The sequence below is a fragment of the Camellia sinensis genome, chromosome 1 (genome assembly GCF_055761805.1).
Source record: "Camellia sinensis isolate YWXY chromosome 1, ASM5576180v1, whole genome shotgun sequence".
Classification (NCBI taxonomy): domain Eukaryota; kingdom Viridiplantae; phylum Streptophyta; class Magnoliopsida; order Ericales; family Theaceae; genus Camellia; species Camellia sinensis.
Window position 1 is genome coordinate 161,737,981 of NC_138961.1, and position 13,218 is coordinate 161,751,198.

The 13,218-nt window shown below is 35.9% G+C and overlaps 1 pseudogene; it reads left to right on the top strand.

The window, feature by feature from the left end:
- Positions 1–4,039: 4,039 nt before the first annotated feature.
- On the top strand, positions 4,040–6,474 carry LOC114288502 (UDP-glycosyltransferase 91A1 pseudogene; annotated as a pseudogene).
- Positions 6,475–13,218: the final 6,744 nt, after the last annotated feature.

A 13,218-nucleotide genomic window follows, 5' to 3' on the forward strand; every position in this document is an offset into this window, starting at 1 on the left:
CTAAGGATACTAGCAACCCTTCTGGTATTATTAACATAACTTAGTCTCGAACTGTGCAAGGGGACAAAGTCTTCAGTGACTTGGGGATTACTGGTGCACCAAAGGGTGAGACCTATCTTTCAACTTTCCTTGTCTGTTGGTTGTACAAATTTATTTTACCCCGTGGGGATGGCGACTTGATTAGACCTAGGGTGTTTAAGTTGCTAGTATGATGGCTCGTGGTCGTTCATTCAGCATTGATATTCCTGTACTTGCTAGCATCTACAAAGGGCTGTATAGAATTGCTTCTTCTTCTGATACTGGAAAGTGTGACACCATTTTCCCGATCCATTATGTTTATGCTTGGTTAGCAGAGTATTTCAACACACACTTTAGTATTGAATCTGCTCTGAAGCCTCGAATGATGAGATATGTAGGTGAAAGGATGGCTAAACAGTTTGAGGAGTCAGAGGCCTATGACTTATTTCGATCATGCAAAGATATGACCTTTCACCGTTTGGCGTATAGCGAGGGCAATCCCAAGGAATTGGTTTCTAACTCAGACTTCGGAGTATTTCATCAGCATCTACTCAAGCTATTTGATTTTTTGAAGTTTGCCCGCTATGGTAATTGAGCCATATAGTCCTCACAAATTTAGCAGACAATTTGGTTTTATTCAAGCCATCCCGGGTAAACTTAAGGTTGATCTTTGGGATGGTAGTTTGCAGAACGCATTGGGATTCTTGTGTTCATGATGGTACCCATTCTGTATTGAGGTTACCAGCGCATTTTGATTTCCCATCTCATTCCACTACCAAGGCTCATTTGGAGTGGTGGTCCTCGTTTTATGTAGGCTATTTCTCCAACAAAGAAAATTCTATCCGAAGGAGAAAACACTTGGCTTCACCAAATCAAGAGATGGTTAAAGCGAAGAAAAATACAGTTGCTAAGAAAAACTCTAATCCCAAGACCAATGAAATGGTTCGAGAAAGTGTTGATGGGACTCTTAGTGGAGTAGCAGATGAGGACCATAGCCACAGTGATCATAATTGGCGCCACTTAGGGAGAAAATCTGGTACTAGCACCGTTGGAAGGAACACCACTACTTTTAATGACGTGGAGTCAATTTTTGATCAGCGTTCCTAGCACTTCTCAACCATTGGCTATAGATGTTGTACCAGTAATGACAAAATCTTTTATTTGTCATTTCAATTTATTATGCCTCAATATATATATATATATATATGTATTTGACTCCTCTTTAACTTATTTTGATAGTTGCCAAATGACTTTGATTTAGCATCTGGAAATGAGGATATAAGACTTCTTGATGAGTTCTCAGATAATGAAGCATCAGTTCATGGGCCATCAGCCTTTGATTTGGTGATTGGTTGTAAGAGTTGTCTCTCAGTGGACCCAACTCCAATTGTCCAAACTTTTTCCTTACCTGTTGCTCCTACATGAGTCAAGTTGCACCTTTTGTGGCTTCTATTGTTGATACAAGAAGCATGATCCTTAATGCTTACTGCTCAGTAGCTTCAATACTTGATAACCATATTAAAGGTTTATTGAGCAAAACTCCTATTCAAAAAGTTCTAGCATTGGGCCCAAATCTCCAAGAGCTTTATGATGAGCTCTTAAGGCTTCATGTAGACTATTCTCCATTGCAAAGCCAGATTCAAAAGTACGTACAAAATGCTACTACGTACATCTCTATGAAATCAGTGTTTGCTCAAGGGATGACTTCAAAGCTCTAGGATCAGCGTTTGGCAGATGTCAGTCAACGTGTGAATCATGCTCTAGCTCTTAAGAATGAAGGAGTTGAGCAGGTTCACTTGCTGAAGTCTGATTTGGGCAGCCTTGCAGTAAAGAAGGCAGAATTGTTAAAGGCATTGGAATATTTAGATGAACAATCACAACAACTAGAGATTACACTTAGTGTTGTTGAAGCTGAAGTTGTTCAAAGGCGAGCCATTGTTTCTACTTTAAGGGATTAACAAGCTACGATAGAAGTAGCTGAGGTGATAAGAAGCGAGGACATTGAAGTCGCCAACAAGTTGGAGCAATTTTTGAAGGTTGAACAAGGCGAGATCCAAAGTTTATTATAGTTGCCATGAAATGTAGCTCGAAACGAAATACTTCATTATAAAATAATTACTTTAGCAAACACTTTATTTATGAAATAAATATTATAGTTTGAAGCAAAAATACGCTTGTTGTAAAACACATTTGGTTTATTGATTTATTTAGCCGTTCACAGTTTATACTCATGCGGGCCAAGAGTAGTACATTTTTTTTTTTAACAACTTTATTTCATATGAGCCAAAAGCATCATGCAGTTTATGCTCATGCGATTAGGAGCGTTACATTCTCATGGATAGTAGCGCTTTAGGAACTTGCCATTGATTGGGCCAACTCCAATACCTTCTTTATCAACAATCTTGTATGCTCCGTTAGTGTAGACTCCAGTCACCACATATGGATCATCCCACTTGGACAAGAACTTGTTGCCAGTTCGGTGGGTAGTGATGATAGGTCTACGAACAGCTAACACCAATTCTCTAACATGAAAAGACCGGGGTCTAACATTCTTATTGAAAGCTCTGGGGAGTCAAGCTTGGTAACACTCAAGTTTTTGTTGTGCTTCTAATCTCTTCTCATCCAATGCTTCTAACTCAGCAAGGCGTAGTTTTGCATTCTCATTATCAGTGACACCTTCCTGTATAGTTATCCTTAATGGAGGAATCTGTTATTCCAAAGAAAGAACCGCTTCAACACCATACACATGGGAGTATGGGGTGGCTTGTGTTGGGGTATGATGTGTCGTATGATATGCCCAGAGTGCTTCTCCAATTCTTTCATCCCAATCCTGCTTTGATTTAGCAAGTACCTTTTTCAATAGGTTGCCCAAAGTTTTGTTAAACGCCTCTGCCAATCCATTGGCAGGTGCATTGTACATTGAGGAATTGCGTTGCTTAAATCCAAACCTTTCACAAAGTTTGTCCATTAGATTGTTGTAGAAAGGCTTTCCGTTATTGATGATAATGTAGCGAGGTATACCATACTGATAAATAATGTGGGATTTGATGAAGTCAACAACAGTTTCTTTCTTGACTTCTTTAAGTGGGACGACTTCAGCCCACTTGGAGAAGTAATCTGTGGCAGCCAAGATGTATAAGCGGCCTGCAGAAGACTTGGTCAATGGGCCAACTACATCTAGACCCCATGCATCAAATGGCCAAGAAGCAATTGTCGGGTGTAAAGGTTCTAGTGGTTGATGGATAAAGTTTGCATGAAACTGGCAAGGTTGACACTTTCTTGAGTAGTCCAAGCAATCTTTAACCATCGTAGGCTTATAGTAACCTATCCTTTTTACTCGAAAGTGAAGTTTAGGACCAGACTGATGTGCTCCACATATCCCAAAATGGGCTTCTTCCATGGCTTGTTGAGCTTCTTTATCCCCTAGGCAACGAAGAAAAATTTCTCCAAATGATCGTTGGAATAAAATTTCCTTGTAGTAGATGAATCGAGGAGCTCAACGTCTTATTTCAATTCTATGGCGAGAATCATCAGGGAGCTTCCCGTGTTCACTGTAGTAATTGCCATTCTCCAATCATCGACTTCGATGGCTAGAACTAAAATTGCGTTTGGTTCTACAAGGCGACATTCCAATAATTGTGGCAATACCTATTGTTGACGTACAGGGATACTAACTTGTTCACCTTTTAACAATGCCAGGGCAGTTGCTAGATTGGCAAGTGCATCAGACATGCAATTTTCTTTCCTTGGAACATGTTCGAGTACTAACCCCTCAAATTTTTCAATGAGATGAGTTGCATACTAGAAATATGGGACTAAATTGGCTTTCTTGACTTCATAATCCCCTCGGAGTTGATTAATTATTAACTTAGAATCCCCATAGACATCTAGGTCAACAATTTTTACCTTTGTTGCCATTTGTAAACCAATGATCTAGGCCTGGTACTAAACAACATTGTTTGAGCAATTTTTGCCAAGAATAAATGAGTAAGGCAAAATGTGCTTCTGTGGTGAAACAAAAATGACACTTGCTCCTGCCCCTTGTTTCCTGGCAGCCCCATCAAAGAGCATCATCCAAGGCTGTAAAACTTCTATGAACAATACATCTTCGTCAGGAAATTCCTCAGAAATTTCTCAATCAGCAGGGATGGGATGGTTGGCCAAAAAGTCTGCAAGGGCCTGCTCTTTCACCGCTTTTCTTGGCACGTAAATTATCTCAAATTCATTAAAGAGGAGAGACCATCTTGCTAAGCGTCCTGAGAGGATGGGCTTAGACATAACATACTTTATTGGGTCGGCTCTTGTAGTGAGATGCACTGTATGGGTTTGGAAATAATGTCTCAATTTTTGAGAGGCAAAAACAAATGCCAAACAAATTTTCTCAATGGGTGAGTACTTGAGTTCATTTTCAGTTAATCAACGACTCAAGTAATAGAGTGTTTGCTCTTTATTTTCTTTGTTATTTTGTGCCAGCATCGCTCCAAGAGACTCTTCTTGAGCTGCAATGTAAAGTATCAATGGTTTCCCCTAAATAGGACCTCTTAATACTAGTGGATGAAGCAGGTACCTCTTAATACTATCGAAAGCATTTTGGCATGCCTGATCCCAAACAAATGGAGCCTTATTTTCCATCAGTCGACTGAAAGGTTGACAACGGCCTGCCAAATTTGCAATGAATCTACGGATATATGCCAAGTGACCTTGGAGGCTTCTAAGTTCCTTCAGGTTTTTTGGTGGTGGCATATTTTGTATAGTATCGATTTTGGACTGATTAACCTCAATGCCTCTATGTTGAACAATAAAGTCGAGGAATTTTCCAGATGTGACTCCAAATGCGCATTTGAGTGGATTCATCTTCAAGTCATATACTTTCTCAGCCGGCTGAAAACTGCATAAAGGTCCTCTAGGTAATTTTCCCTTTTCTTAGTTTTGACCACCAAATCATCAACATAGCACACAACAAATTTATGGATCATGTCATCGAGGATCTTTTGCATGGCACGTTGATAGGTGGCACCGACGTTCTTGAATCCAAAAGGCATCACTTTACAACAATAGATGCCTTTTGTGGTACGAAGTGCAGTTAACTCTTCATCCTCAGGTGCCATCCATATTTGGTTGTATCCTCAACACCCATCCATGAAAGACAACATCTCGTGTGTGGTAGTGGCGTTTATCATTAATTCCATAATAGGAAGCGAAAAGTCGTCCTTGGGACATGCTTCATCCAAATTTCGAAAGTCGACACATATTCTAATATGTCCATTCTTCTTGACTACCAGGACAATACTTGATATCCATGTCGGATATTTTACTTCACATATGAACCCAGCTTCGATCAACGTGTTGACTTTTTCTTCTACTTTTAATTTTGGAAACTCCAAAATTGACTCTAAATTCCAAGAAACAAGCAATTTATTTATTATTTTATGGACATGATTTGCATTCAAATTTAATTTAAATTTGAATTATTCCACTAAAATTTTGATAAAATATTCTCCACACATTTGGGTTGACCTAATTGTCAAAATAGGTTCACTTTTCTTTTAACATGACCTATAATTTAAAGTGGGTTGAGATCCATAATTTGAGTAGGACCTACATTCATTTGAAAATTTTGACCATCTTAATTTTGACCAATCAAGAAAATTTATTTACCTTGATTAGTTAGACGGTGATAAAGACACATGAAAATTTAAGTGTCTACACTACTATTGAAGGTCGCGATGTATTAGCAGTGAGCAGCTCTCATGAGTGTGAACCCGAATGGTTAAAACTTCTTCAAGAGATTCAGCAAAAAGCAATTATACCTGTTGTACAACTTCCTCCGATGCTGAATTCTGGGGACTACGATAACAACGAGGAATGGAAAGCCATGAAAGAGTGGCTTGACAAGCAATCTAAAGGGTCAATGGTCTATGTTGCATTCGGGAGCGAGGCAAAACTGAGTCAAGACAAAGTCACTGAGATAGCTCTAGGGTTAGAGCTATCCAAGTTACCATTTTTTTGGGCTCTGAGGACGCGATGTTGTTTGGCTGATACTGATGTTGTTGAGTTGCCAGATGGGTTTGAGGACAAAATGAAGGGACGCGGAGTAGTGTGGACGAGTTGGGCCCCTCAACTCAAGATACTGAGTCATGACACAGTGGGTGGGTTCTTGAGTCACTCTAGGTGGAGTTCGATGGTTGAGGCAATACAATTCGAGAATGCTCTTATTTTGTGGACTTTCTTGGCAGAGCAAGGATTGATTTCTGGGCTTCTTGAGGATAAGAAGATGGCATACTCAGTACCTAGAGACAAGTGAGATGGGTGGTTCACGAGGGACTCAGTGGCTGAGTCACTAGATTGATGATTGAGAAAGCGAGGCCGATATACAGAGAGCAAGTCAAAGAAATGAAAAGGTTGTTTGTGGACAGGAATGTTCCCACTACAATATATAAAAGTTTTAGCGATTAAATTTTTTAGTCTTTAAAAGTAAAAATTTTGTTGCAAAAGACATTTAGAAACCAATTTCTATCATCGTAAAGATAGTCGCTAAAAAGTTGTCTCAAAAAGTTAAAAATAAGATTTTTAGCGATAAAATTTTAAAAATGTCACTAATAAATATACTTTTAGGAACAAAATAATTTGGTCTAAAAAAGGTTTATTGTTTAAAACAAAAAATTTGGTCCCAAAAAAGATAATAATTCATCACTAATATCTAATTTTTTGTTGTTAAAAATATAATAACACCACTTTTCTCAATAAAAATATTTAATTCCTAAAAAATAATTTTATTCTTAAATTTTGGTTTCTAAAACTTTGATTTTTGGTAATGTCAAAGACAAATTTGTCAACAACTTGTTGGATTATTGTAATGTCAAAGACAAATTTGTCAACAACTTGTTGGACTATTTTAAGGCTCACAGAGTGAGCGAAATGAAGTGAAGATGCAAAATTGGAGGACTGATTTAAACCAACCAATTAGTTCAAAAAAATAAAAAATAAAATAAAAATAATAAATAAATTAATTAATTAAACCAGCCAATCTCTCTTCTTCTGTCAAAATGGGAAACAAACAAGTGTTTATAATATGTATTTAACGTTTGATGTGGTAAGGTTGTATGTCATATGTAATATTTGTTGGACAATCTTCACTGTATTTAAAAAGATTTAATTCTGTTGTGTACAAAACAACAACCAGAATAAAAAGAAATAAAGAAAAGGAGAGAATATGTTTGATTACAAAAATCAAACTCGAAATAAAAAATAAATAAATAAAAACAAAACAGATTTTATTTTGTTACAAAAACAAAATTAAAATCTGAATAAATAAACAAATAAAAACAACACTGAAAGTAATTAAATAACTTACTTGATTTAATTTCTTCGAATTATTTTTCTGATCAAGTCCAGTGTTTGACACTGTGTCCTTAAGACAGATTCGTCCTCTCCACGGTGCTTTCAGAATTCGGACGTCTATCTCCCAGGATGAAATGATCTTCCACAAACAATAGCAGCACTACTAATTGTTTGCCTTACGAACACACTAAGTGTTTACACTCTTTCTTTTGAAAATAAAATGCAGCAAGATGAAGAATAGAAAACAGAAGTGAAATACGAAATTTCTGAATACAAAACATCAAATGAGGGTGGTCCTATTTATAGATGTGAAGGTGGCTCTTCATTTTGAATTAAACAGGTATGTAACTCTTGGTTTTGAATTGAACAGGTATGATACCTGTTGGATTTGAATTCAAACAGATAGCAAAACGGGAAGGGCCCTGTTTGGGTGTGCATTAATTCCAAAACAGTTTATTTCTGTTTGAAACCGGGAAGGGCCCTGTTTGGGTGTGCACTAATTCCAAAACAGTTTATTTCTGTTTTGAAACCGGGAAGGGCCCTGTTTGGATGAACAAATAATCCAAACCAATTTAATTTGAATTATGGATTTTATTTTAATAAAAAATAAAATTAAATTCAAATGTTTTTGGCCCAAAAAGATTAGAAGCCCAACCCAACCACACACCACGCACCCGCGCCCAAGCCCAGGCCCAGCCCAGCCCAGCCCGCCCGACCGACCGGACGGACGGCGGCGCGCGTGTGGTGATTTTTGGGTCCAATGGGTCTAGCCCATTTTGCCCATAACCTCTCCCTCTAAAACACTTGGGTACCCCTTGGGGCACACCCCAAGTATCTCACCCTAAGCCTTATAAACCCTTTCAAAACCTCCCACCAAATCAATGTGGGACAAGCCAATTTACAACCTTAAGGAATTTCCACCAAAACTCCATTTTCATGGAGCACACTTTGGCTTCAATTTCCCATTCACTCGGTAATGGTTTTGAGCAACCAAATATACCACGTGAATCACAACGCGGCATAGAACGCGTTACCACTTTGACCCGAGTTAATCGACACTCGGGGCCCACCTAAAAAATAGACCGAACTTAGGAAAAAATTCTGGTTTTATCCAGAATTTTATAACCATTTCCAACAATATTAGTGGGTTTGATTATTATAAATGTCATAATTCAATCTTACCGGAGTCATAAATAAATTTTTTAAAAAAGAAAGTTGTAACCAAACACTATAATTAAATAGCTTTTGGTTATAACTAATATCACAGTCATAACTAATATCACAATAGATTATAATTAAAGACCATAAATGTCATAACTGTTAGAAATAAAAATGATACACAACAATGCTAGCACAAATTTGAAAGAGAATCGTGGAAGAAAAATGTAACACTGGTAGTTCACTCATATTATTCATTGCATTCTCTTACTCAATCTTCCACTATATAGATTAATTTCATGTTTGACTAATTTAAATAGCTAGATTTGTTGGGCCAAATTCACTAAAACTAAAACTAAAATAGCTACATTAATAATTAATTTGATGAAATTAAAATTTAATAATTTACTCACTATGTTTGAATCACCTTCAAATATTGTATAGAATAAAGTGATAGTAACATATTCAAATAAAGTATATAGAATAAATTGACGGTTGTTATATCTATATCTATACAATATATATAAAGCACAGATGCAAAGTGAACAGTATTTTCAGTCAAGTATGAACAGTGATTTTTCAATGGTTGAATAGTCAATTTTGTCCTTGTGCTTTATAGCTTTTCTTTTTTAGATGCAAGGGCATTGATGGAAAACTGACTATAAAAAAGATCTATAGTCTATACCCACTTTCTCTTTATATTTGTCTCAAAGAACCTTTCATTCTCTTCCCAACGGTGATCTCCCTCCACCGACCACGATATTCGACCACCTCCTCTCTCCTCTCACCGATCTCCTCCCTTCTCTCTTCTCTGGCGACCGCCGATGAAATCTCCTATATGGTGTTGATTTGTTTGATTTTGTGGGTATTCATAGTGTTCACCGGCGAAGCAAATGGAAATTGAGCCTGAGGATGGAAGAATACGACACAAGCTTTTGTTAAGGTAAAGACATAGATGAAGAATGTTAAGTATTTCGATTTTAGGTTCCTTTTGATCTAGTTAGGGTTTGTAAAGTGTTTTAATTTTCTTTGGTTCTGTTAATTTGTTAGGGTTTTGTTCTTTTTATTATTGTTTCCTATGTGTATATTTTGTGCCGCTTTATTTGATTTTGTGGGTATTGATTTTGGGTAAAAGAGGGCTTCATTGATTTTTTTTTTTCTACAGAAAATAATAATTTTAATTTTGGGTAATATTATTCCATTACTTTTTAAGTTTGCATACAAGGGAGATATTTGAATAATAGACGATTTGTTTTTGTTTTTTTTGGTTTTGTCGATTACGAGCATTTACTGTGGTTAAATTGGATTTTGACAATTCTAGGATAGTTGTTGCATTGGACTTGTATAAATCCCATAAGCAGAGCTATTCAGGGAAGGATTCATTTCATTTCATTGTTTTTAGCTTATAATTTGTTTATATGACAACATTAGTATAACTACAACCTCTGGATCAATGAAACACTAAATTCACACTAAATCAAAAACATCATTAAAAGCAAAAAGAAGAGAACAGGGGCATAATTTGTATACTAACATTAGCATTTATATACTAACATTAGCATACACTAAATTCACATCAGTATAATTTGTTTAGCTTATCATTTCATTTCGTTTGTAAAATGAAGGGGAAAATAGTGAGATTGAAACATCATTGACAGCAACAAGAAGACAATAGAGGCATAATATGATTTCAAAATATCAATTAGAAAAGCAGAATAGAAACTTCAGGATAATGTAGTCCTTCAATCTCCTTTGTTGTTTGTTCAGTTGAACTTGAGGCATAATATTACTACCTTTCGCATGTTAGGTGTTCATATAATAGAGGAATACACTATTCTTCATTCATAATTTTTATTATGAACAAGTCTAAGACTTTTTTTTCTAGTATACTAAAAAAATTCATTCTGAAAAGAATTCTTCAAATTATTATCTTTGAAATCAAAGATTAACCTCATTCTTTTGCAAATTTATTCTCATTGTTATGGAATTCTAATTGCATTGTTAACTTTGTTTTGTAGTTAATTGTAGTCCAATAATTAAGTTGTAAGCTGGATTACTCTATTGTTTGGATGGTTCTAACCATATAGGTCCCGTTTGATTGTCCGGATTGGATTTGGATATAATGAAATATAATATGTTTAGGATATGAGATGAATTATGTATATCGTAGGATTGCTTTTATTATATCCAAATTCTTTGGATGGGTGGTTTGGTCTGAAATTATGAGATGTTAGGGAGTTCAGTGGGTCATACCTAGGACTGTTAATGGGCTGTTACACTGGTGGACTGGTTTTGATTAAAAAAAAAAAAAAAGACTTGAATGAATGTGCTCAAAACATAGGAATGAATGTGTATTTCAAAGTGTACAACCAAACATAGGAATGAATTGTTTATCTTTTCTTTTTTCTTTTTTCTTTCACATTGTGAAAGAAAAATTCTTTGATAAACTTATTGCCTTGGAATCGCGTTCATATTCATTGAAATGTCATGGTTGAAAACACATAACGTCAAAAACTAATGTGAATGTTGTCTATTTAAATTCACTATATTATTAACTGTTTTTTCAAAATATTCATATTGCCTCTTTTGTTTATTTTTTGTCTTGCTTCCAGCAATCATATCTATACAATATATATAAAGCATGGATAGGAAGTGAACAGTAATTTCAGTCCCTGATGGATAGTATTTTTTGTAATGGTTAAAAAGTCTATTTTGTCCTTCTTTAATATTTTGTGTTGTAGAACTTTAGGGTTTAATAATGGAAATTCATGAAAAGAATATATATGGTTGCTAATGCTTCCACGTGTTTCTCTATTTACCAAGTCTTTTTGTTCCTCCTCTCTCCCTCTTGAACAAACAAACTGCTCTCTCTCTCTCTCTCTCTCTCTCTCTCTCTCTCTCTCATTTTGTGTTTTTGGTTCCTTTCTCTTCACCCCTCTCCGCTACAACAATATGCAAGAACCAGATTGAACTTCCCGAGCTTGAATGGAGCTTCGAGTATATCCATGGTACAATCTCTCAAAACCTTGAAATGATTTTGTGTTCTCTTTTAATCCCTTCCTTCCCTTTCTTCGTCATCATAGCTTCTCTCTAAAACCCTAAATTCATTTCATTTTTTATGTTTTTTTTAACTGATGTGTGTCCTTTGTTAGTTCGAATTTGTTATTTTTTCCTTCCTTTTTCGTTGAAAGAGAAAGTGTAGTTGCGTTCAATACCATGTGTATCTGTGTTTCTTTTTTTTATTTTCTTTCATAAAATGGATTTTTTTTGGAGGGGGAGGGGGGGATGGGAGGGGAAAGGGAATTAACAGTTCAATGTATATTTGTAAAAGAAAATTCAAATTAGTGATAAATTTTCCAAATCTTACTAATTAAAACCATATACTTTTCCATGAGTTATTTGGGAAGAAAACACTGATTTATAAATTCCCCAATTTTTTTTTATTGTTATCCCTCAACTTCTCTCTCCTAAACTTATCAAGATGTGCTCAACCATGGAGACAGAGTGTGTTATAATTTCCACAATTCGACGTGAATCATTGCCCCTGTGTTTGGGAGGGGATGTATCACTTCAGATCCCTATGGTATCAGATACGTTTCTCTTTCTAGAGTTCTATTTTTTAATTCTGCTTGTTGCTTTTAGATCTAAATTGCTGAGAAAGAAAACATATTATTTTCTTATTTCAAGTATTGTTGAGCTCATGAAAAATGAAAAATAAATAAATAAGGTAACTTACAAACATAATCCTGAGATTTGCTTAAAATACGAATTATCCCTGTGGTTTGGAAAATTACAAATACTCCTCATCAGAATTTTTTATTTAATAGAATTAATTGAAAAGGTGAAATTTCTAACTATTTACCTATACAATAATAGAATTATTTGAATTATTAATTGAAATAAAATTTTAACATTATTAAAAACTGTTAATTAACTTGATAATTTATTAATAATTTGTTATGAAATTAAAAATCTTAGGAGCCATAATGTGATTTCTTGAACCACAAGGGGCAATTTGTAATTTACGTAAACCTTAAGGGGTGTGTTTCTAATTTACCCATAAAAAAAGTCAGTTTTGTTGTATTTTTTTTGCTCGAGTATTCTATCTTTGTAACAAGCCTGCGGGGGACCTCGCTACAGCTCGGACTCGATTTGTAGTCATGGTTCTAAGTCTGAACCAAAGAGTCCAAATCCGGCAAATCGTTTTGAGAAAACAGATTTTGAAAGAAGTGCCAAACATGGACTGCTTTGCCAGATACAGAGTCGCCACCTAAATATTTTATTTTGGGAAATTTAGGAAACCCTGACTCGTTGCCAAAGGCCACGTGTCCGTCATCACCAAAGTTGCCTCGGCTCGGGAACTTGGGTACGATTGGGGAAGGTCACTTCGTGAGCACCCCCGCTCGCCCGATCAAAGATCGGCCTCTACTAACCATGATATCTATTTTTGAAAACATTGTGTGTTCTTATTCCGGTTATTAGCCTAGGTTACTATGTGATGCGCACAGCATACAAGTATAGACTGGATCGCCTGAGTTGGAACAAAACATTTCAGGTTTATTTTTGGAAGATGGTTTGCTACTCGCAAGTAGGCTAAAAATGCAGATTTTGCCACCCTCGGGTGGGCTTAGAAAAGATGGTTTTGCCACTATCTAGTGGGCTTAAAACAAATAGTTGATGATTTATTCCAATTCAAGTAAC